Source organism: Pholcus phalangioides, unplaced genomic scaffold (assembly GCF_987345545.1).
Source record: "Pholcus phalangioides strain wild (caught in Gottingen) unplaced genomic scaffold, Ppha-v1.0 ptg000003l_1, whole genome shotgun sequence".
NCBI lineage: Eukaryota > Metazoa > Arthropoda > Arachnida > Araneae > Pholcidae > Pholcus > Pholcus phalangioides.
The window spans coordinates 10,300,711-10,326,240 of NW_028301596.1; the positions used below are offsets into that span (position 1 = coordinate 10,300,711).

Consider the following 25,530-nt stretch of genomic DNA (forward strand, 5'->3'; position numbering starts at 1 on the left):
CATTGAATGCGTATCAAATCTAGAACACATATGGTCTAGACAATATTTGATTACGTTATGAAGAGCATTTTTTCGCGTTAATTTTTCCACTGGGATAATAACATGCATGTGTGATGAAGACCATATGACTACGGAATCGTTTAGCAACAACATGGAGTCAATTATTGACATTTCTTGCTTCCAAATCATCATGCATCGATCATCATGGAATGCGGAAGGGGGGAGTGGAAGAATTTAAAAATAACAAAGTGTCATCGCACTGTCACAACGTTTGCCCGAAGCATGAGCTACAGATGGCTCTGAACATTTTAATTATGACCGCCCTGTACTCACACTAGTGGGGGTATCGTTTAATTTGCCCGAACGGCATCTATCTGTAGTTACCAATGCTGATTTCCTGAGATATCGATATTAAAAAATGGACAGCATTTCAGTCACACGATTTGGCAAAGAACCAATGGCTAGGAGTTCCGAGTCCCATTACGGAGCAGTCGTAGAATCTCGTGAGGCTTTCGTGGCCGCCATCCATAAGGCTGTTAATTTCCCGGGTCGTAATGCTTAATAATTAATGTGGATTAGGATTTCCATTCAACATTTTTGTTCCCTCTAAAGCCGAACATTTATAGGAGTGATGCAAATTCAGAGACCGCTTATTTCATGATTGGTTGATTATTTATAAACAAAAGCTATTACAAATGACACCACTGAAATCAAAATTATCTAAACATATATATATGGGGCCATGTAGGCCTCAACTTCGTGTCACTCCTGAAGTGTCCCGCACCAGAGCGAGTCTAAAAAATTGGAAGGAAATCCTGATCCTCTCTGCCTTACAAGTCAAAAAACGGATAGCCTTATGAACGAGAGCTCCCAATATACTGTTGCCCGGGAATACGGTGTAATACATGCAATATTTATTATTTTTTTTTTGCATAGATTTTCAAGCAAAACTTACTACTACTACTACTAGACAATACTACGCACCTCTTAAACTTTCCTCTAAGGAATTTCTAACGACTTGGTACCTGCCGGAATGTGCGTTCTGAGTGTATGTGTAACTAATTCATATATGCTGTGTGTGTGTGTGTCGTGTTCTACTGGTTCTGCCATCTGGCTTTTACATTTCCAAGTGAAAATGACAAGTCTGATTTTTCAAAACTAAACTTTATTACTTCAAAAGTTAATTTCTGTGATTGAGTAAAATTAAACGTCGTCTACTTTCATTGGCGATAAAGGCATGAAAAAACTGTTTCGATGCTTGAAAAAACAATTTTCAGAATATTTTAAAATATATTTTTTGAGGTATATTTAGAAATTTTAGTGATTCTAGGATATTCTAACAGACAAAATCGTGACAATACCGAAATGCCGACAGACCAAATTCCCTCAAAGCCTTCATTTTTTTAAATATTGTTTCAGATTTATAAATAAGCGGGTGTGGGATATTGTACCACAACAGACAGAATCTTATCAATACTGAAATCTCGACACCCTAAAGCCTGACAAACCAAATTCCGTAAAAGTACAGTTTCTTTAAAGTATTGTTTGAGATCTATAAATTCACTCGGGTCTCGGATAATATACCGACAGAAAAAATCTTGACACATGCCGAAATCCCAACAGACCAGATTCTCGACAATACAGATATCTGGACACACCACATTCTCAACAATACCGAGATCCCGACAGACCAAATACCGTGAGAGCCCCACAAATTGGCTTTGTAATTGTTACTTGGAAACTCCTAACCATTACCGAACAAAGAATTTTTTAATTGTTACCGAACAATGCTTATTTCTTGATTGTTACCAAACAATGCTCATTTCTTGATTGTTACCGAACAATGCTCATTTCTTGATTGTTACCAAACAATGCTTATTTCTTGATTGTTACCAAACAATGCTTATTTCTTGATTGTTACCAAACAATGCTTATTTCTTGATTGTTACCAAACAATGCTTATTTTTAGATGTAGATGTCAGATATGTCATTCATATTGCAAGGTTGCATTCACGGCATAATTATTAAAAGACTAAAACTAATTTTTTATATGGACACAGTGTCCTCAAAAACCCACTTTGGAAGTTGTTGACCTGTCTCTTCTGAGGTCAAAAATTTTTTTTTTTGAACAGTGTTTCCCCAAAGTGGGCAATGGAATGGTCTGGGGCGAGGGGCCGGTAGAAGCTATGAGTATAGCAGAGGATCCTATCGGTTTTCCCTCTGAAATGATTTTATATACATGACAAGGTTATTAGTTTTTATATTTTTCGTAGAAAACTAGAGAAACTAATAACGCCGTCGTCGTGAATCAAGATTTTTATTCAAAGTTTTTCCCGATCTAATACCGAGCATCTTCAGGAGTCGTGCACAATTGAGAACGGAGCCCATGTTAATGTACGCGATGGGTTTGGGTTGCGATGCTTGTTCGTGATCGAGTGATTCATGACCAAAATTTATTATAAATATTTTAATTACAGTAATTAATACGTTAGTAATTACTTTTTAGGAACTTATATAGTTAAAAAATATTAATCCACCTCAAAAAACTGAAAGAAAAACCTCAAATTATCTTACCGTGGAATCATTTTGAAAAGTGGAATGAAATAACTTGGTAGTTATGCGATTGCATAGCCATTATAGAATCATTTCGGGAAGGGAAGGAAAGAGCATTTTAATGGCATACGACCTTGATGTCCCATCGGCCGTGATTCTCATCCATATCTCAAGAAAACGTTAACGCGAAACGAAAGGTAACAAGAGAAGAGCAAAACGAGGAATCGGACTTTTCGCGCAAATATCAAATAACACTTTCGGAAATTTTTAGGCTTTCACGTCACGTAACGCAATTCGAAGGAAAGCGTGACCCAACACAAAGACACGCAAACACATTCCGAATAAGAGTTGGTTTTTTTTGTATGTAATGTCTCGACCTTTCCTTCTCTTTCAACAATGTTTTTTTGGTTTTTATATTATTCAATATGTAAATTTATCTCGTCTGTCTTATCTTCTGAGATAACTTTCGTTTATTTTTACTGTTTTTCTTTGTACAATAAGACTCCAGAAAATATTTGTACTTGTTTACTTTTTGGTATTGTGATGTGTAGAATTAATTAGAAATGTCTAATATGAATGTGTATTTTTCCCTGGATTTAAAAATGGAATCTTTCTAGAAAGATTCAGTGAGGTTACACGCGACGTTAATTGTCTTGTCGCGATAAGGCTCCACGGAATGCGACATAAATCACGTTGTCGCCGTCTCTCGCCAAAAGCGTTCCAATGTAACGATTTATTTGTAGATTTCTGGCGTGAGAATAATTAATTTTTGTTCTTCATCTTATGTCACGAATTATGGAATTTTCCACTAATATGACAGTGGTTCTGATCCTCCTCTGGATTCCATGATAGCGCTCTAAGGGCCGTATTCACCGACATGGATTAAACTGTACTCACAATTTTTGGATAAGAGATCAATATAGATTGGTTAGAAAACCTCAATTTAACCAATCCGTGTCGATCTCTCATCAAAAAATTGTGACTATAGTTTAAACCATATCGGTGAATACCGCCCTTATGGTATTGACAGTTGTGTTAATAGCCGGATAAAGTTTAATTGCACTGTGCCATGTTTACACACATATCAATACATGCACAGTATTCGACTGTACGTGTAGTCTTCGATGCCCAAGGAGCCACGACGCACAACTTTGTGAATCAGTGCTATATAGACTAAATCTCAGATACAGTCGAACCCACTTAATCGGACGTCCGGATATGCCCCCGCTTGAACGGATAAAAATCCTCCTCCACCAAAATCTCTCCCATAGAGACAATATTAAAGTTCCCCGCTCAATAGTTATGGTAATTTCAACGACTTTTCTCCGCTTAATCGAATATTACGCTTCGCACGTTGACTGTTAATATACATCAACCACCATATGCATAATGCTTTTATCAAATGAAACATTTGGAATTAATTGAAAAGTATATTAAGTTGAAATTGAAAGAAAAAAAAAAAAGATTTGGTACTGGCCTACAAGTATTCAAGTTAATCAGTCTTCAACATACAAACTATTTACGTTGTAAAATGACAATTGAATTGTTCTCTGCATAATCGGATATTGCGTGCTGGAATTGTTGATATCCGATCAAGCGGGCCTGACTGTGTTTCAGGGTTATTCATTCATTCACGTGTTTCAGGGAGCACAAAATTTTGGCTCACGAGTTATTTTCTGCACGGAACAATTTTTAAGGGCCATGTAAGAGCTAAATAACGTCTCCGCGTACGAAAATATGAATAAAAACCAATTTATTAGAATCAATATAAACATTATTTTAATTTCGTGCTTTCCCCCATATAGTTATCATTTCATCATAATCAATGATGAATTCTGAGACCAATTAATGATCTCCAGTCCCCTCCAAAGTCATACAAAAAGACCTAGGTAATCTGCTTCAGAGCTGGGTCATGTTTGGTGTTAGTGTCTATAGGTCCTTTGCGTGGGTCGGAGGTCGCCCCGTGGTCTTGGTGGATAGCGGGGCTTTTTCTTTTTTCCAGCATGGCCCAGCCGCAAGGTAGCCTGCTTATATCCCACAAGGGACAGAGCGGGGGGCCATATTTGTTGTTTGCATACAAAAAGACCGCTTATATTATTTTTCTTTTGTACGTGAAGATGTACATGATACATTGGCAGTGTATGCATTATTCTGTTTGAGATTTTCTCAGCATTTCTGTGCATTCAAGGTTTACACATGTCTTTTTCATGCCGACTTCCTCCAAAACGTATAAATTAACGGCCCAGGAAGTATTTGGGACCTGGGTTTCTAGCTCACCGACACGGCCATCAGTGCATTGCGTAATTCTGTTTCCTACACCTATGCATATGGAATTAAACCTCATGTCGTGTCGTATTCTGCCTAATGATAGTCTATGGTTTTTATCTCCCCGCAGAGACAACACTGGCTAGAACAGAAAGCCTCCGCGCGGGGCTTTGACGTCACTGAAGTCGTCCATTTCACCTGTAGCCATTGGAAAAAGCAGAATGACGTATGCGAAATCTTTACCTTTTTTGCAGTATACCCAATGGCTACAGGTGAAATGGACGACTTCAGTGACGTCAAAGCTCCGCGCGGAGTAGAAGGTGTTGGGAAAAAACAGGAAGGAATGCACGATACTGACATAGTAAAAATTCATTGTAAAAGAAATCTGGAAATCTCTTGATTTGGCAGGTCCAAAGGCCATCCGTTGCTCTCGATTAACGAATTAATCCGAAGTGCTTATAAAAGACAGGCTAAGGGGTCCCACAACGTTTCCCTTAACTACCGAGCACTATTCATAAATGGACTGTACAGAAATCAGATGTATGCATAGAGTCTGACAAGTCATCCTGGGTAATACAGTTATATATTCTATTTTAAGGGCGCGGTAGCCCAGGTCGATAAGATACCCACCTAAAGTACCAAAGGATGTTCAGAGGTGTCGCGTGTTCGATACCCGGTTCGTCTTATCAGGAAACTTTCCTGATACAGGGGTACAACAGAAACGGCGGCATGACCGCAGAAAAAAATTGTTACCGCAGGGAGTCTCAGTGGTTAGCATACCAACCTCTCGATGAGTATATAAAAAAAGTCTGCCGTTCGGAATCGGCAATAAATTGTAGGCCCCGGTCTAATTAGACGTCGTGTGCAGAAAATGACCGTATTGCGACAAAAATTATCTATGATCAATACATATTTTAGGCCACATGGAGTGAAAATTATGTCAAGACGAGACCTCTTTAACCTTATGAGTAAAAATCATTTGCCCAAATTAGACAAGAAACTAAATTTTGTCGAGAACAACTTTACCTATAAAGACGATCATTCAGAATAGTGTTTCCCAAAAAGTGGGCGATGGAATAGTCCGAGGGGGGGGGGGATACGAGTATAGCAAGGTTCGTATGAGTTGGGGGCGATGAAAGATAAAAAACTCTGAAGAGTGCGATGGAACAAAAAGTTTAGGAAACTAATTCAGAAGAACAAAAACGTGATTTTTGGAGACAATCTTTCACTGATCAAAAAAATCGACTTCTAACCACGTCTCTGTAAATTCTCCCAAAATATGCATCCATTTATAATTAAATTCAAATATTAGTGAGGTGGTCATCTCCAGCAAGTTTGTTTCGATTGTCAATTTTTGCAAATGCACTGAGATATCTTGTCGATATCAGGAGTTACAAAACACACAAAAAAATGTTTAAAACGCGATACATCTACAATTTTTGAAAAAAAAAAAAAATTACGCTTTATATCACAAATCTTAGTTTTTGAGTTAATTCATATAATTCTATCATTCTATATTCATATACTCTATAAATAGAATACTATTGCAACCAGAGCATTAATCACTAGACTCTAGTGACTAGAGTATCATTATAATTAACGTTAGCCTTACATGTTACAATGCTTTTCATACACCCTGTATAGGTGGTTACTGCCAAATCCCGAGGTTGGCAACTTCGCGAACTGGACAGCCCAATTGACAAAGCAAATGTTCAAAATTCGGGCCGACGAAAGCCCGAATTTTGATAAATCCACCACAATCTTTTATTCGTCGATTCTTTCACGTCCCTATACATGGATCATTAAGATATCGATATTCAGATTCCTTTGAACATTAGGGTTGCCTTTGCTAACCATAATAGTTATGGCTAGCTATGGCACGAATCATAGGGAACGATATAGGGATGTCAAAGCGTGGCGAATGCCTGAATTTCGGACATTGGCAGGATCAATTGGGCCGGCCAGTTTTCGAAGTGACCATCTTCGGGCTTTGGGCACAGCAACATATAAAAAAAAGTATATTTTCCAAAGAAACATTACTTCAAAAGTATAATATATTAAACTAATTGGCTTACTGTAAACTAATAAGCTTTACACCACTTTATCGATAGGAAAATATTTTTGGCCAGCTGCATCCGACAAATACCCAGTGTGCGCCAGTAAAATGTGACTTTTGTGACTTTCTCCGTTATTATTCCTCCACTAAGGAAATTAATTTGAGCCATGACAGAGTGAGAGCTTAAGAACTAACACTGGAAACAATTATTGGCTTAGAACTTTCAATAAAATATTATTAATGTTTAGTCCAGTAAAAATCAATATTTCCATTACTTTAAAATATGTGAACATATAGTAGCACCATATAAAAATTAACAATCATAACTTTAATAACATAAATATGTTAGGACTATGCATATATAGTTACATATAGCACGATTTTTACATGTACTTATTAATTAGAAATTCCCAGAGGAATGTTCAAAATTCCACACATAGATAGCGCTGCATCACCAAAAAATTACATGCGGCATAAATAGTGAAGATGACAACAGATCAATGAGGAGCTTCCTGGCCGTTTGATTGGATATGATGGAGCCAGAGACGCGCTGACATGAAGAAAACATTGCGGGGGGGGGGGCTGAAAGTTTCTGGTCGTCCCGTATATACGGGACTCAAGCAAGTGCACAGGAGAGGGAAAGTGAATTCCATTGTTTTTTTTTTCAGAAATTATTGGAGAGAGGGGGAGCTCTTATGACCTCAGCCCTTAGGTTCCGGCACCTATGGATGGACCTTTGTTAGGGCCATTTCGGTATCCAGATTTGAAACAGCTTGATTTCTTCCTGTGGGGATATATCAAAGACAGTCCACGCCTCACGTGTAACCTACATCAAAAAATTGAAGACAAAAATCACGGAAGTAATGGGGACTCTTCCGCAATCAATTTCAGCAAATAACGTGGGTTGAAATCGATGATACTCAATAATTAAAGAACGATTTGCGTGGCATAAAACAGGATTCCGATATGAGAAATTCTTCTGTAGCTCGGCTTAAAGGGCTTAGATAAGATTTCTCAAGGAGTCCTACGTCGATGTAGGACTCCTTGAGAAATCTTCTCTAAGCGCTTTAGGTCGAGCTATAGAAGGATTTCTCACATCGGAATCCTGTTTTATGCCACACAAAAATCGTCCCTCAATTATGCACGATCTTCGAGTCGCATTTGTGTTTTATATCTAGTTTCTGATACAGCGCCATCTGTGAGTAAAATTTTGAAATATTTTAAAATTTATTTCAAAAAAGCTATATATATCACGATATGTATTTCAATGCAACAGTTATTGTAATTTGATTTATTTCTTTGAGTGTGGCGGAACATTTTGTAGAGGTAGAGCGGGAGGTAAGGAAGACAACCCCCATCTGCAGAAAGGGCTTGCCCAATTGTAGTAACGCGGAATCACGTGATATTTACACGTTATCGGCGGACAGTATCGTCCAATAGACGATCGGTTGTTTTTTTTTTTTCATCTGCGTCAGAAAAGACTGTTGTGAGTAAAGAAGAGCAACGTGGTGTTCATCTTTTTTTTTTTTCTTAGTGGCAGGAGGAGTTGGAGAACATGCGCTGTCATTGACTTATGTGCAGGACTGGCACAAGCATTTCCGGACGAGAATCTGAATGATGATACGCTAACCAGTGTCTCCCAACCTTTTCTAGGTAAACCGTTGATCCTAGAGGCATACCTCCAATTAGAGAAAGTATTTAAATAACATAGTACTCAGATATGGCATTCATGTTTCAAGGGATTGCATAGTTATTAAAATAAAATAAAAATAACTATACGGGGACACCCTGTGCTCAAAAACTTATTTTTTTCATTTTAATAACTATACAATCCCTTGAAACATGAATGGCATATGCGAGTACTACGTGTTATTTGGATACTTTTTTTAATTGGAACTATGCCTCTAGGATGAATGGGGCACCAGTAAAATGTCATTTGTACTGTTACCTATGTTCCCTGCATATAAAATAACATGCCCTGACCGGTTCATTCATCATCGCCGAGCCAAAGCCGTTGCCGCAATGGTGGTCGAGTGGTCATAGTGACGGACTGGCATCGTGAGGACCAGGATTCGACCCCACCGTCGCCATAGTGGTGGTTGGCTGAAGTTGGTTTTCTGTGGTTCCCAACTTCGAGGCACTAGTGTGAGCCGATCTCCCCGTTAAAGGGTCTCGCCACAGAGCGCAACAGTCCTACACACGCACAACAATACTATTATTCAATCATTACACTTCATACATGGTTGGAAAAATTGATGGCGGATGGAAGCACTACACAGAACAAGCATTACACACAAGCAAACTTCACGTCAGGTTCACTGCACACACATTGCAACATGTACCACCAATTCGTTAGAAATTCCTCAGAGGAATATGGACGAGGTGCATGCGTGTTTCAGTAGTAGTAGCCAAAACCGCTGAAGCTGTATATATGAAATTCGGCCAGTATTATATTTTATAATATAGAGATTCACTAAGACGAGATTTTTTCTAAATTCAACTCCTAAAGGAGGGGGGGGGGGGGTCCAAATGTTATAGAGGAAATCATTGCCGAGCAATTTTCAGGTTACCAAATCCACGCGAACAAATCCTTGGGTAACAGCTAGTACTGTAATAAATAGCGTTCGATTCAGAGGGCTAATGAATCCACACCTAGGATCTATATAAACGAGTCCGAACGTCACAGAACGGCCCTGAATCATTCGAAATTCGATTCACTTTCCACCGGTTGAACCAGTTGAAATCGCACGTTACCTTGCTCTCTTCTGTAACAGAATCCTATGAATCAATGGCTGAGAGTCAATAGACGGCTACCGTGAAATAAAGATCTATATACGCGGTATATTATTATTATTAAAGGAAAAAAAAAAAACAATTCAGAGGTGTAATTCAGACTACGAAGGGTCCCCATAAAGACGGGAACAAAGAGAAGAAGAGCATGTCATCTGAAAGATAGAATTATACACAAGATGACAAATGAGCGAAGCCGTTGTTGACATTACTAGACGCTTCAGAGACACGTGAGACGAATACCATTTTTCTTTTCTTTGGCTTATTTATCGTACCTGGAAACGAGAGAGAAAGGCCTTGCCGGATTCTTTCGTAGCCCGAAGCCATCGGCCACGCCAATATATAATATAAAACACACACGAGAAAGAGATTGCGCGCGAATACATAACGCATGAGCTCTAGAAATTCCCAACATATATAAATATACGCCATTGGAAAGGGATGAAAAAGAAAATGACGCAAGGGTAAGTAATTTTTTTTTTCTCCCTTCAGTATGTGTGTCTGGCAGCCATATAAAAATGAACGAACTAGAAATGATGTGCAGAGAGCTGACGATGATTTACGCGCTACTGAGCCACTTGTAGACAGCAGCGGCCTATGATACAATGAAGCCTGATATACGCAGTTAGTAATAGTAGCGGCAGTAATGCAATAAAAAGAAAAATTGGACGACGAACTTTGGCGCCGAAAAACGACCTTTAAATATATATATAATAATAATACAGTGGCGATTGTTATCTTAAAAATCCCGTTTTTTGGCTGTTGCATCAACTTTGTGTTATCACTTGATGAATAATGAAAAAAAGCCAAAATTTTTGAAATTATCCTATTAGAGACAATATTTATCAAAATATCGATTTTTTCAATTCGAAAAATACAGTCCAACTCAGTTATAACGATATTGGAAATTCCACGAAATTTTTGTCGTTATAACCGAGACTGACATTTCCATGACCTTTCTTGACGAAAAATACAAGCAATCAAATACTTTGCATGAAGTTCTCATTTATGATCAGGGGTGTGACCGATTTGATCCTGAGAAATAGGGATAATTAATACGAGACATCAATTCTCGCCAAACATGTCACCAAATATTTTTTATAAACAACACTTGGCGAAAAAAAAAACAGTACTATAGTTAAGTCTGCTAAAATGTATTTCATGGGGAAAACTTGGCGTGTATGTGAGACAAAAATTTATAGTCATATTCATCATAACAAGAACAAGATCTATAAATTATGAAAATTATCGACATTTCTTATTCTAGCGTGATCTCGATTTACAAAAGGAAGCTACGTTGAAGAAAAAGGAACATTTTTATAAAAAATAGACAGTAAGGGTAAAGTACGGAAATGTTTCGTATTGTGGTCTTGTAATTGAGCGAGTCGAAATGCTGTTTAAGATGTCAAAATGCTGTTAAGATTTCAACGATAGGTATAAATAGAATAACATACATTCCCTGGATGTGATCAGCTCGAACATTACGAATTTCTTTGGAAAACTTCACTGAAACGGAAGCAAAAGTGACAAAAAAATTTTCGTTATATCCGAGGTCATGCTTCTCATCGACGTTATAAGAAAGTTTTATTTAAATTTTTTATTTTCTATAAAATATCTTTATAGAAAATAAAAATATTAAATATTGAAACAATAAATATTTTAATTCTCATTAGTTTATGTGAATCAGTCCGGACCGACAATTATCGACGTAATAGCAGAGATGTCGTTATAACTGAGTTTAACTGTAATTTCGGTTCAATTAATTAATCATTTTCACTTCATGTGCATTGATTATTTCATTTGTAATATTTATGCAGTTCTGAGAAAAACTGAAACTAAGAAAAATTTCATATCAGAGAATTTTAATTATTAATTAACTATAACTAAATTATAAACCGTTATATGGATATAAGAATCGAGAATTTATTAAATACTTAAATTTTTTATTTCATTTCTAACTTCAGATAGAATCAAAGATAAAGATAGAATCAATTTATGGTCATATATACTAATCAAAAAATTTTATTCAAACATTTTTATTACTCAAAATCGAATTTATACCTGTATCTTATTTTTCATATACGCCTGTTTATAAAATTTATCAAATTAAAAAGTTTTACGCTTCATTTCTTTGTACTTTTCCAATTGCATTTGTTTCTTGCTTATCTAAATTACGTTCACTACAACATATATAATTTAAGCTTTTTCTTTCCTTTCCAGATTCATTGCGTTTTTCGGAATCTTGCTAGATATTTATTTCATACGCATTATAAGGAGAGAATTGCTGATGAAGCAATAAATTAATTGGGAAAATGTATTATTGAAAAAGTTGTGGTTAGTTAAAAAACATCGGATTTTTTGTTTAGAAAATCATAGTTGATTATTAATGTTAGGAAAAACAGTTTGGATTATTGTTTTCATAGAAAAACGTAATTGATTACTTATTGCGGAAAAGGCAATGGTCATTTATTGCAGGCTAATATTTTTCATTATCTACTGTGAAAAAAGTGTTGCTTTTCTACAACAATAAATAACAAATGAATAATCATTTTATTATAAGCTATTATTGTAGAAAATAATTTTTGATCATTTATTCTAGACAATTTTTTTTATTTATTGTAGAAAAGCAATTTTATTTATGTATTAAAGAAATTTTGATTATTATAGAAAATCGGCGTTGACCGTTTATTTTAAAAAAACAGTAACAATATTTTTTAAAGAAAAAAAAATGTAGATGAATTTTTTAGGAAAGTAATGTCGATTATTTAAAAAAAAACCAATGCGATTATTTAAAAAAAAAACCAATGCGATTATTAAAAAAGAACCAATGCGATTATTCAATGAGAAAAGCAATGCGATTATTCAATGAGAAAAGCAATGCGATTATTCATTGTAGAAAAAGTAGTTATCGATTTTTTTTTTTCGGAAAACCTGTGGCATTTACTATAGTAAATCACTGTTGATTATTTATTGTAGTAAATCACTGTTGATTATTTATTGTAGTAAATCACTGTTGATTATTTATTGTAGTAAATCACTTGATTATTTATTGTAGTAAATCACTGTTGATTATTTATTGTAGTAAATCACTGTTGATTATTTATTGTAGTAAATCACTGTTGATTATTTATTGTAGTAAATCACTGTTGATAATTTATTGTAGTAAATCACTGTTGATTATTTATTGTAGTAAATCACTGTTGATTATTTATTGTAGTAAATCACTGTTGATTATTTATTGTAGTAAATCACTGTTGATTATTTATTGTAAAAAAATTTGATTATTTTAGCGTTCAATGTTTATTGAGGAAAAGTAGTATTAATTACTATATTTATTGCATCATTTTTATCGATACAAATTTGCTGCCAGTTGCAAACTCAAAATAATCCTTAATGGTTAGAAATTATTTAAGTTTCTGCAAAAATATGCCTCTCAACCTTTTCCTTTTAATAGTGCTGATTCAAAAGAGAGATCGGATTAAAAAAAATACGGTATCGTAACTATCGATACATATTCTGTATATATATATATTTCCGACTTCTAATTTGAGAGCATTTTTCTCTGAAGTTTAAAAAAAATCATAAAAAAATTAATTTAATCATTGATACAATATGGCCATAAAAATAAATCGCCCAAAACTAATATTTTTCTTAGATAAAAAAATTATCTAAATTTATTCGATTTAGGTTAGGTTTGATTTATAATTATTTCTCGACTCAAAAAAATCACCAAATCATGAGAAAAAAAAAATGCAGAAAAAAAAATCTTAATTTCTCTTAGACATTAGCGTCAGTATACGTAATAGCGCATTCCTTTTAAACCCATTTCCACATCTTTGTCATTAATGGTCAATTACGGACAGTCTTATCAATATTTCGGTACATTTAACTCTGAATCAAGGAAATGAGAATCGCTCTAATTTTCCGCCACCTTTTTCTTTACTACTAAACCATAAGGAAGCGTTGAAGTGCATTATGGATTTTTAGGACTCTGTCATAAAATGAATCCCATTGGGAGCCTCTCTTAATCGGTTTCAGTCTGACAAGCCCAATATATTAAAGCCACTGTAGTTACAGATAAAACTGGATATCAGATTAATATTCTTAAATGGAAAGAGCTTTATGGGTCACAATTGTCACGTCCATTGATATTGCTAGTTTGAAACATTTTAAATTAAGAATCAAATACATGTGAAATTCAAGAAAATTTTCATGCTAATATCTTGCAAATACAGTGTCTCATAAATTCGTAAATGCATAGTTTGAAATTCATAAGAACTAAAGGAACCTGTATATTGGAATGCGGTTGACGTTACTCTCAGCAAATGGTATTTTTTTGGGTGAAAGAAAAAAAATTGCTTCAAACTTTTGTCGATAGAGGGTACTTCTCGAAAGAAATCGCTGGAAATATAATAATCGGAGTCCTATAAGATACAGGGTGTACGATTGGCATCTCATTTCTGAATTTTCCAGCTGCGATTACGTAAGGTTTCCATTGTCATTCTAACATTGGTTGATGAAACATTATTGGTGGAATTGTTGTACCTCAGCCACGAATCGCCAGCTGATGCTTTACGAACGTTTCGGACTCAGAATTGATTGAAGAAAAATTCAGGTTACGTCACTCTTACCGAACTGGTTTCAATGACCCTCTATCGACAAAAAAAATTTTTCTGTAAAAAATCATCCATTTTCGTGAGAACTTTTTCACAAACCGCATGCAAATATACAGATTCCTTCAATTCTTAGGAATTTTTAAGCTATTTACGAATTTATGGTACGCCCTGTATATTAAAATATATTACGCAACTTTAGCACCTCATATATATCATTTGTGTCTAAAAAGGATAATAATTTGTATTTCGAACTGCTTCTCTTCCGATGACAAGTGCATCAAGCCATACTCGAATCTAATTTAAAGATTCTCAAATTGTGGTCCGTAGATCTGGGATCAAGGAATGCTCCCTCGTTAGAAACTAAACAATGCATTTCAAAACATCAATTCATCGATAATTCGTTCTGAATTCTATATGCAAAAAAAAACAAGGGCTCTATTCCTTAAAAACGCATCTGATCTGAATTTCAGAAATCCCTTCCTATAAAAGATAAAGCTTGAAGAGATAACGAATGTTCTGAAAAAAAGAATGTTGGAATTCGATTCCTGGATTTTACTATGGATACCGAAAAAGAAATAGGATAGGGATCCACAGCTTCAAGAATTTTGCTGATGCCCATTTGAATAACTATCATACATCAGGGCCACAACAAGGGGGAGGGATTGGCCCCCCAGGCACTGGACTGAAGGGGCGCCGAATTCACCCTTTAACTGCTCCTTCTATATCACAGAGGTACCTAAATGGCTAGCAAACAGGGCGGTCATTTCCACTTTTTCCGGGGGGGGGGGCAAAGAACACTTACTCAATATATGTATACACACACCATTTTTAGTGTATTTTCAAAAGACAAGGGGGCAACGGCCCCCCCCCCCCGCCCTCCAAAGGACGGGCCTGCTGGCAAAGTGTTTAGTTGCGGCGAATCCTATGGTAATTCAACCGTGAGAATCCCATATTTATTCCCGTAGTTATCACAAGAAAAGGCCGACAAACTTTGAGCTCCAATTGCAAGAATTATTAGGGAGAATACAGTAATAGTTCAAAAGTACTGAAAATATTTCGTTCTGTTCGAAGTCATTGCATTTCATCGACGTTAAACACGAGGTTTAACGGTAGTCCGGGAATAGTGTTATTTATTCTCTGGAGAGCGGTTAGCACACTTTTATGGTAAAACAAATGCGTGTCCTAGAAATGCGTAAGAGGAGTTACATAACCCCACAGAAATTTTAAAAAAGCATGCATTCTTCCAGAAATACCTTGGAGCCTTGCGCATACATAGAAATACATAGGAAGCTTAAGTGAACCCTTGAACATTTTTCAATTCAGTAACTAACTTTTTCGCGTTATTAATTTTTTCCACCATTACCGATTATTTTTCGCGATGCCAGGGATTCTCAAACTTTTCCCATCCGCTGCGCCCCTTCCCCTAATCAACGCTTATCCGCGGCTGCCCAGGGCCGTTTAACAAAGAGAGCCTCTTCGAAAAACCTTTGTCAGGGACACTGCTTCCCAATGAAGGTTGGAGTCGTACAGTTTGAGAACCCCTGGTCTATGTCATACCCACAGGTACTGGCGTACGCAAGCTCCACCACGAGAGAGAGATATCATATTCATTTATTTACTTTTTTACACAGCAAGAAGAACGTAAAAAAGGCATCCCTTCGGAAAGAAAAGATGGAATTCTCCCGTGAGAAAATCCTAGGTACGCCTATGCCCACAGGGGTACGCGTGCCACAGTTTAGGAACAATTACTCTATTGGAAATAGATCTATATCCAAGCCGTAGTGATAAACAAGTTTGACTATGTAATTGGAGAAGTCGCTGCTAACTGAATGCGACAGTATTGAATCGATTTCAAATAACCTGATGAATAATTTCTTATGGTTCACTTCACTACGGTATAATAAAGTCAAAGTACATACAATGTAGGGTAAAAAATGGATGTACTCGACTAAGAAATGAAATATCTCGACTCAACTGGGAAACTCATTTTCAACAAGGTCATCGAGGAATAAATCCTTCATAGGGAGAATAATAAAATTCGCGCCCGTTAACTGAGCGCATAAATCATGGCAATATAATGTCCTAATAAACGCGGGCTATAAGCATAGAAACGACTTAATTTTCTTCAGTTAAACTGCACCATAAATAAGAGATTTTAAGATGGTCTCCCCGTCAAATAAATCGTCGAGTTAACTAAGCGCCGTGGTGCCTTTTCCCATACTCATCCCGTTTGGTTGTAAATTGCGGTGGAATTTCCCACGTTTCAGCCTTTCAAATACATCAGTTCGTTTCGGATTCATCCGCGGTCGAAAGTTGTCGGACATTTCGTTAGTCCGATAGTGCTTTACCTTCGGGAGAGGGCGGGCCACTTCATTGGTTTGAGAACGTGTGACGGGCCAATTAGGTGATATGCTATGGGCCACTTAATTGATCTGATGCGCCGCGAGCCACGTTAGTGATCTGTAGATTTGACGCGGGTCACTTAAGTGACGTGTGTGTGAAACTGCACCGCAAATCACTTAAGTGATCTATAAATATGTGGCGGGCCGCTAAAGTGATCTATGCCGCGGGCCACTAGTGGTCTTTAAATATGCTTCCAGTCCTTTTAATGATCTGGGGATGTGATAGTTGAATGATCTGGCACTGCGCCGCGAGTATATGTGGCAATGTGGAACATATGTGCAACTGCACCTCAAGTCACTTAAAAAGGGATCTGGAACTGTGCCGCAGTTTACTGATGCGATCTGGGAAGGTGTTGAGGGTCGCTAACCCTTACAGCGGCAATCCCGAGATATCTCGTGAAACTTGACCTGCTTTATTTTGGTCACTCCGAAAAATCTCGTGTTCTTAACGCGCTTTTATTTCCAATGCGAAAGTTATACGGATCAGGAAAATTTCATACACCACTTAAAGGGTTAAGTGATCTGTAAATGTGCCGTGAGCCACTTGAGTGTTCTGGAACTGAGGATACCAGTGGGATCTGTAATGTTCCACAGACACTTAAGTAATCTGTGAATGTCCCTCTTCGTTAATTTTTACAAAAATAGATTTGAGGTCACGGGCCCCATCAGATGACTCCAAAAGCCACATATGAACTGCGAGCCATGGGCAGTGCCGTCTTAAGGCATGAGCCCACCCGGGCACAGCCGGGGGGCCTCTAGGTAAGAGGGGGTTTCATAAAAATTAAATCTGGTTGGAATTTGAGAATTTGCCTTGCAGGGCCTCAAAAAAATCACTTGGCCCGGGGGGGGGGCCCATGATGCTCTTAAGACGGCCATGGGTTGAGTGCTTATGCCTTAGTCCCGGCAATGAACGTGAACACTTCAGAAAAAAAATTACTATTTTTTCCAGTTTGCATATTAATATAAATTGCCATTGATGCGATCATTAGTGACGTAAAACATGATATCGTTGATAAGTCCTTAATAAGTTGAATAATTAAGCACTAGTGGCACTAATTAATGAATACCGTACTTTATCTGTACTGAATTGCATGTCTGACATCGTAAACACCGCCATGTGCTTTTTTTACAGCTATTATTCCTTCAACATCATCCGTCTCTCGCGGGGTAAACATCGATTTCCCGTGAAGGGCTTATAGGGTTAATTTTCGATGATTCGTATTGGTTATAATCGGTTGATTGGAATCAACTTCGTACAAATTTTTATTGAAATCTGAATTAAATGAAATTTTAATAAAATGAAAAAAGTACCTAAACAACACCAAACACGCTTGGCCCGATTTCCCAATGATAACACTGAGTGGGGAATTAACACCCTAAATTTAAGGATATTAATTTTAATTTAGTAACTGCCCCCGCCCCCCATAGCCAAATCGGGCACTTTATAAATATGCGACATCAATCACACAAATAGATCAAATAAATGACGAATGTTGTAGTAGCTTTAACAAAAACTTCACATGAATGATTTTTACGTAAATAAGCTGAATTTCTTAAATAGGAAATTTTCTAGTCACTATTTAAATCATTCAATGGGGGAGAGAGAGAGAGAAAATATCTTAATTTAATTTCATCAGAACTAAAAACCGTCAAACTAAACAAAACCATAAAACAATCATACAAAATTCCGGTAAGGTAAAATTTAGAAAAATTCAATTTTTTTAGTAAATGAAAAAAAAATTGAACTTACCTGAAATTCAGTCGATAATATCCCTTAATATGATCCAATAATATTCAGAAAAAACATTCATGGAATCCAAGTGAACGTAGTCGAAACGAGACATTGACTTTTGACATTGTCATTTCCGTAATAAATGTAATTAGTCACACCAGTATTAAATATATATATATATTATTATCGTTTGTGACAAACACACTGGAAAAATTTACGAGCAGAAATACGGAGTCGTATTAAATGATAGCTCCAGTAGCTGTCGAGAGGATCATTCTTTCATCTAGCCAATCAAGTTGTGAAGACTTTGACGGGACAAAAAAAAATGATATTAGCCTGGACACTGAAACTGCTCGAGAAAAAGAGTTGAACTGATCACAACTCTCTTTCACTTCTCTCTCTGTGTGGCGGGAATAAATTTCAACCTCCATAGGCCTTTACGCAAAAAAGAACTCCTTATCCCCCTCCTCTTGATAAGATGATCAGCGATTAGCGCCATCTATGAACGGACGAGCGAAAATCACGAAATGCTCTTTTTTATCAAGGGCTCACCTCAAACAGCATACAGCCTTGAATAATCTGACCAAGACTCCACTCGAAAAGTCGAAATAGTTTTAGAAAGAAATAAAATTTAAGACTTCTAAAATTTTTGAAATATTTTAAAAATGATCTTGAAAAAATTGAAAAGTAAGGAACTGAAACTTGAATACAGTATATTGAAAATTGAAAATTAAAATCTCACCAACCGATTCATTCGCTTCACAAACCCTAGTTAGCATATACAAATTAAGAGATTGAAAATAATTAAATTTCGAAACAGAAAAAAAAAATTGAGGAACTAACAAAAAAAACAGTAATTTTAAAATTAAATACATAAATAATACTAAATTTAAAGGAAAAATAATAAATAAAAATTAATTGGAAAACAGAAAAATAAAAATTTAGAAATTCAAAAAATTAAGTTTGGAAATTAAAAATTTTAAATTTAGAAATTTTAAAAAAATATTTTAGAGATTTAAAAAATCGAATTCAAAAATGAAAAAATAATGGAAATAGAAATGGAAAAAAAAATAAATTCAGAAACTAAAAAAAAAATGTTTGGGTAAAATTTAAATTTAAATTAGATTTAAATTAAATGGAATGTAGAAAAGTTAGAAAGTTCGAGATTGAAGAAATAAAATTCAGAAATGAAAAAAAATTGAGAAAATAAAAAATTCAAATACATATAAGAATGAAAATAAATTTAATTCATAAAAATTAAAAATAAATTGAATTCATAAAAATGAAAAAAAATTGAATTCATAAAAATGAAAAAAAATTGAATTCATAAAAATGAAAAAAAATTGAATTCATAAAAATGAAAAAAAATTGAATTCATAAAAATAAAAAAAAATTGAATTCATAAAAATAAAAAATTTTGAATTCATAAAAATGAAAAAAAATTTAATTCATGAAAATGAAAATGTTTACAAAAACGTACGGAAACTAACTCTGAAAATGGGAAATAGAATGAAAATTAGTAAATGAAAAATAGAAAGTTATAGATATATAGAAAATAAGAAAATTTCGAAATCAGAAATTTTAAATTTTGCAACTTAAAGGAATCAAGATTTTTGAATTGAAAAACTAATTAATAAATTTTAAAACTAAAAAATCAAATTGAACTAAAGAAAGATAGAAAAAAATTGATTAAAACAATTTATTACCTAATCTAAAATAAGTAAAAAATAAAATTAAAATTAGGTTTTAATATATTTTAGAATTGACAAAAATAAGATCTGGCATCAACGTCAAAACTTAATTGAACGGAATTAGTAAAAAAGCAAAGCAACAATGTATCTGTAACTATCGATCAATATAATCAATAATAATAATAATAATGGGAAAAAAATCATGAAACAATAATTAGTACCGAACATATTTTCTATCCTAATTCATTGCACAATTAGTTTTGTAATTTTCCAAATTTCACCATCCATGAATTTATTATTACAGTCGAATCCCGTTTAAACGAACACCGTTATAGCGAAAAAAAAACACGTTTTAAAAAACACTTTTCCAAAGCCCAGACAAGTTTACATAAAAACAATGAGAAAATTTAGAATTAATTTATGACGATATTTCGTTATAACGGAGTGATTTCTCTGGTCTCTTGGAGTTCGTTATAACGGGATCCGACTGTATTTTTACAAGCAAACCATTGTCAACATAATTTCTATATTTTTCAAACTGTCGTATCAATTAATTTCTATTGCCTGCAGAGGCGAGGCGGTAGAACGTTTTGAATAACTTTTAAATGTTTCATATTGACCAAGATGTAGTGTCCTTATGGAAACTCAAACCCGTTTATACAGAAACAAATACAGTATGTACATTTCTATACGTGTGAAAATATCTCTGCAAGCGAGTTTATTTTCAAAAAACTTGAAATATTTTTGTATGTAATTCCGAAATAGCATATATAATAATACGCATGTAGAAATTATATTGATGTTATCGAAAAACTAAACACCCATAGAAGGCTATAATTTCCTCCATCATCAACATAATTATTGGGTTGATAACATGCGATATATCAAATACGGCACTTAAAATCCCCGATTTCGGTCTGCTGAGTAAATGAGATATTATCGTGCCAAAAAAACTGACCACGGCTAAAATATCGATATTATAATTAGGGCGTGGTGGGAAAAATATATAAAGGAATTTTTATTTCTCTCTTATATTTCATCTTTTTTTCCCCAAATTTCGAAAAACGTTCATTCAAAACTTTCAATATAACGGGAGTAAATAGAAAAAATCTGTTTGAAATTTGGGTCATATTTTGGCAAAATATTTTATATCTGGCATTGAAACATTCTTAATCCCTCTTTAGAAACTAAATAAAACAAACAATCAAGCCAAGACTGTGGTCACGTGATGTCGGGTCACGACCGAAATATGCCGCTGTTAATGTTATTCATATGGTCATTTTCGAGACGAGCTGCTTTCATATTTTTAAAGTAATGAATTCTGGAGTAGCATGTGGATCTCGTCAGCTTTTGCATCATCACCATACATTTCTCGATGAATTCAGCAGTTAACGTACGATATAATTTGACCATGGGGAGCGTGGTGTAAATAATACTGAACTCAGTTTCCAAATTATTGCAATCTTCCAACTAAATCATGGTAAGAGCATAGCTTTTCGGAATAGATTTCATACTATGGGATCCTGTCATAATTAATTTGCCCTATGCATGGGGGAAAAAAACTTTGAAATTGGATATTTGATGTTAAATTATGCCATTCGATTTTCAATTGAAAGAAATAAAAATGAATATTGATCATCTAATACTCAAAATAACAAAATTATAGCATTTTGGGCAACTTCTCTGGTGATTGATCCCGCATCTCTACTTACTGAATTTTTCTCGATGAAATATACAGGGAAACTGCTACAAAAGAAGACCCTGTAGAACAGTGTTTCTCAAAGTGGGCTTCGCGGCTCCCAGGGAATTCGCCAACCTTTATTTGAGACGTCAGTTTCTCATGCTGATATGGAATCGCCAAGATTTGAAGAATCGCGCCAAACGACCAAACCACCGCCCTTTTTCTCGGGTTATCCGAGCTTCAAGTGGGAAAAAGGTTTTTTGAATAGGGAAAAGGATCTCCCATCATTAATCTACGGGCACGGCTTAATCAGCCCATCCCTGGGCATAAATTAACAGTGCTTTGACAAAGTGGTAACAGACTCGGTGGTGAAATATCAGTCATTGAACTTCAGTCCAAAAAAAATGTCTTAGTAGTTTTAGAGTCGGCTGAAAAGCGTGGTTAGCATATCAACTTTCAGAGTTTTGAATTTGAATCTCATCTAACGCAACATGAATCTGTTTATCTATTCCTTTATACCGGCTTATTTCCTGGTCTTATTAGCCATTAGATTTCGTAAAAATGATCACATGATGCGGATGAAAAATTTGTATCATTGCTGGAAAAGGTGGCACCACAGCAAGTTCATAGAAGTTAATTTAATTGCAAAGTATGAACAATCGGTGATTTTCATTTATAAAAATTAGGATCTATTCTCGTGACATACATAATAAAATACAGAAAGAAAACACAGGATGATAGATATAAAAATTTAGAATTGATGAAAAAAAAAATCACACAATTATTAAAAATTCAGAAAAAATGACCCCAGAATTTATTGAAATTCATAATTAATGAAAGGAAAAAAATCATAATGAGAGAGATAAAAATTCAGATTTGATGAGAAAAACAGCACCGAATCAGAGATAAAAATCCTAGAATTGAAAATATACATTTCATGTATACAGAATATGTGCATATTTTTTCACTTTACTGTAAGTGAGGGTGCGAGGAGAGCCCAAACCATGGGGCCCGGTGCGAACGTACCTGTTTTACACCCCTAAGGGGCAAGTCAGCTTCATCCTCTTACTGTTTTGAGCTCAAACGCAAGAGTTGTGACTGAGTAATTAACTGGAATCGGACGAGAAATCGGAGAAAAACTGTTTTTGCATATAACACTAAGTAAATGAAATCCAAAGCAATATATAGGAGAAATATTCACAGGAAATTAAAAACACTTCGTGAGTTTCGATATTCGTGTGTGCCCTTACGTAAGGTACAAACGAGATTAATGAGCTTCTAATTCTCATTTTACGTCCCACTTGGCTTTCGTTTCAATGTTCTGATAAGTCCGTTTATATTTGGCTATAAAACTAGCAACTTCGTGTAGTTTGTAAATACTAAATATTTTTGTTTTAATTTCTAAATATTTCTTAGGAATTAAAATTTTCAACTTATTCACAACATTCATGAAAAAAAAAAAAAGTAGATATTTTGATTTTATTTTTTTCCCTTTAACTCTAAGTGTTGCAAAGTTTCCCAAACTGTGTGTCGCGGCTCCAGGGGGCGTCGTGGTGAGCCAGAGATATTGATTTGTGTGATAATGATTATTTAGGCTTGGAAGTAGTTCTTTTATAAGTGTTAAAATACCTACTAAACTATTCAGGAGAACCACAGATGAACCAGGAATTGGACAAGGGAGCCACGGGAGACCAAAGTTTGAGAGCCACTGTAAGTATTGGTTAAATTTCTTTGAAAGTATGTGGATGTGTGAGAGTTTTTAAAAATATGTTTGTTGGAACGTGTTAAATCGTCTCTTACATCGCACGCACGCGCACACACACACACGCACGCACACACGCACGCACGCACACATACACACACACACGATTTTCACTTCAAAACATATATATTTGCACATCGCTAACAAGAGAACAAGGGAAGAAAGGATAATTAGTAATAATGCTTAATGCTTAGGTACAAATTTAAAAAAAAAAAAATTAAATTCCGTTCTACTGTCAACGAACGGAACCCCGCAATGATGAGAGAGGAAGAGAAGAATAAGAACTTTTATATTTATTTCTCCTCCATCTATCCTACGACGAGATATCTCGTTCTTGTAAGGGAAGCGATCGATTTCCAAGAGAAATCTAGATCTGGACAAACTACTTAGTGGTTGATTTTTTATCAGGTGCAGATGTGCCAATGTTAAGGCCAAACCGAAAAACCAAGTATCACGTATAACACCGAACGTTTCATCATAAATGCTATTATTCCCGGTCCAAGTTTGATAACGGCATTAACTATTGTCGAAATTGAAGTTGCTTTTAAATTTCTATGAGTATACCTTCTAATGCTTCATTCATGCATTGTGTTTCTCATCATGTTCGCTATAAAAAGCTACACTGAATTAGCAGTTCTTAGGACTGCATACTTACAATGTCTAACGTACACCCGACTTTCAAAAATTTCCGAATGCGTGTGAATTAGTAAGCTTTTACTTCTAGCCAGGTAAGGAGACCTCCGGAAAAATCACTTTGTTGAGAGGGCGGGGGGTATGATGGTTCTAAGACGGGCCCTACACTTAATGGCGCCCTTTTCGTGTTAGTAGATGCACTGAAGTTAATTTTGAGAAAAATTAATCTTCGGGGATTTAATTGAAAATTCTTTAAGAGCACATGAAAGTTATTGGTATTTTAAGATTTGTTATATATAAGTGTACTGGATTTTATAGCTCCAATGGTGTCCGCGATTTGGAAAGCCCTATTATTATCTGACCCTCTTCTGCGCGGACGAATTTTCAGTCTGTGTTTACGTTATGAAGAGGTCTTGCATAGCTCTTCATTGACTTTTGTAATATTTTTCATAGCAGGGGAGCGGCCACCTTGTTTGTTATTACAGAAGAAAAATTTGCACGCGTAGTAGTCGAGTACGAGCCCCTCAAATCGTGAGGCACTGTGCGATCGCAGTTGTCGCACACCTCAAGGGCAGCTGGGGGATAAACTCCTCTACAGGAACTCCTAAGAAAGACACGGGACTCTAAGAAGTGTTTCTGAACCTTTTTTCGCCATGGCCCATTTTGGATCATATCGTTTTCTCGTGGTCCCCCTTCTCTTATTCCCACGCTCTCACCCAATTACCGAGGCCCTTCTTATTATTGATTTTTTTTATTTTTGAGCAAATTAATATTGAAGTAAAAATTTCATGAGCAAGGTCAACCCCTGTGCGATGGGATTTTTTTTTTTTTTTGGCGGTGTGTTCTATGTAATGCTCTTCCACCTCTACGGACACTCGGGCAAAATGGGTCTAGAGCCTCTTACTTAACTGAAAAAAATCGCTTGATTGTATTTAGTTACTCTAGCAAATCACGCTACCAGATCTCATCATGTTGGATCAATCATTGACATCAATCTCAGGGTCATGCCTGGATAGATCCATATTTCCATGGTTCTATGAAGGGCCATTTTAGCAGCGTCAGGGACCCCTCTTCCCTTGGTGGGAGTATCTGTATACAAATTTACTTACTCTAATACTTACTCTAGAGGAAAAAGTTGTCGAAACTCTCATTATCGTGAAGCTCCCCCTGCTCCCTCAAGGCCCCGGATTTTGTCCGAGAGAGCACATGCGTTTAAGACGGCCCTGGCTATATGGGCTTAATTCTGAAAGTATCACAGTTTTCCCCCCATCATATTTAATTTGTAGGTTCATTTCTTCATTTCTGAATTTTTTTCCCCCATGGCGCTTTGTGCCCCTCCCAAGCAACCC

At 35.6% G+C, this 25,530-nt stretch overlaps 1 protein-coding gene across 1 annotated transcript in view; it reads right to left on the reverse strand.

Moving 5' to 3' along the window:
* LOC149088027 (uncharacterized) overlaps positions 1 to 18,820 on the reverse strand; it is a 167,906-nt gene extending 149,086 nt beyond the window's left edge. The window contains exon 1 of the mRNA XM_089243973.1: positions 18,433 to 18,820. The gene's annotated coding sequence lies outside the window, so the exon portion shown is untranslated. The remainder of the gene's footprint in view (positions 1 to 18,432) is intronic.
* Between the last annotated feature and the right edge of the window lie 6,710 nt (positions 18,821 to 25,530).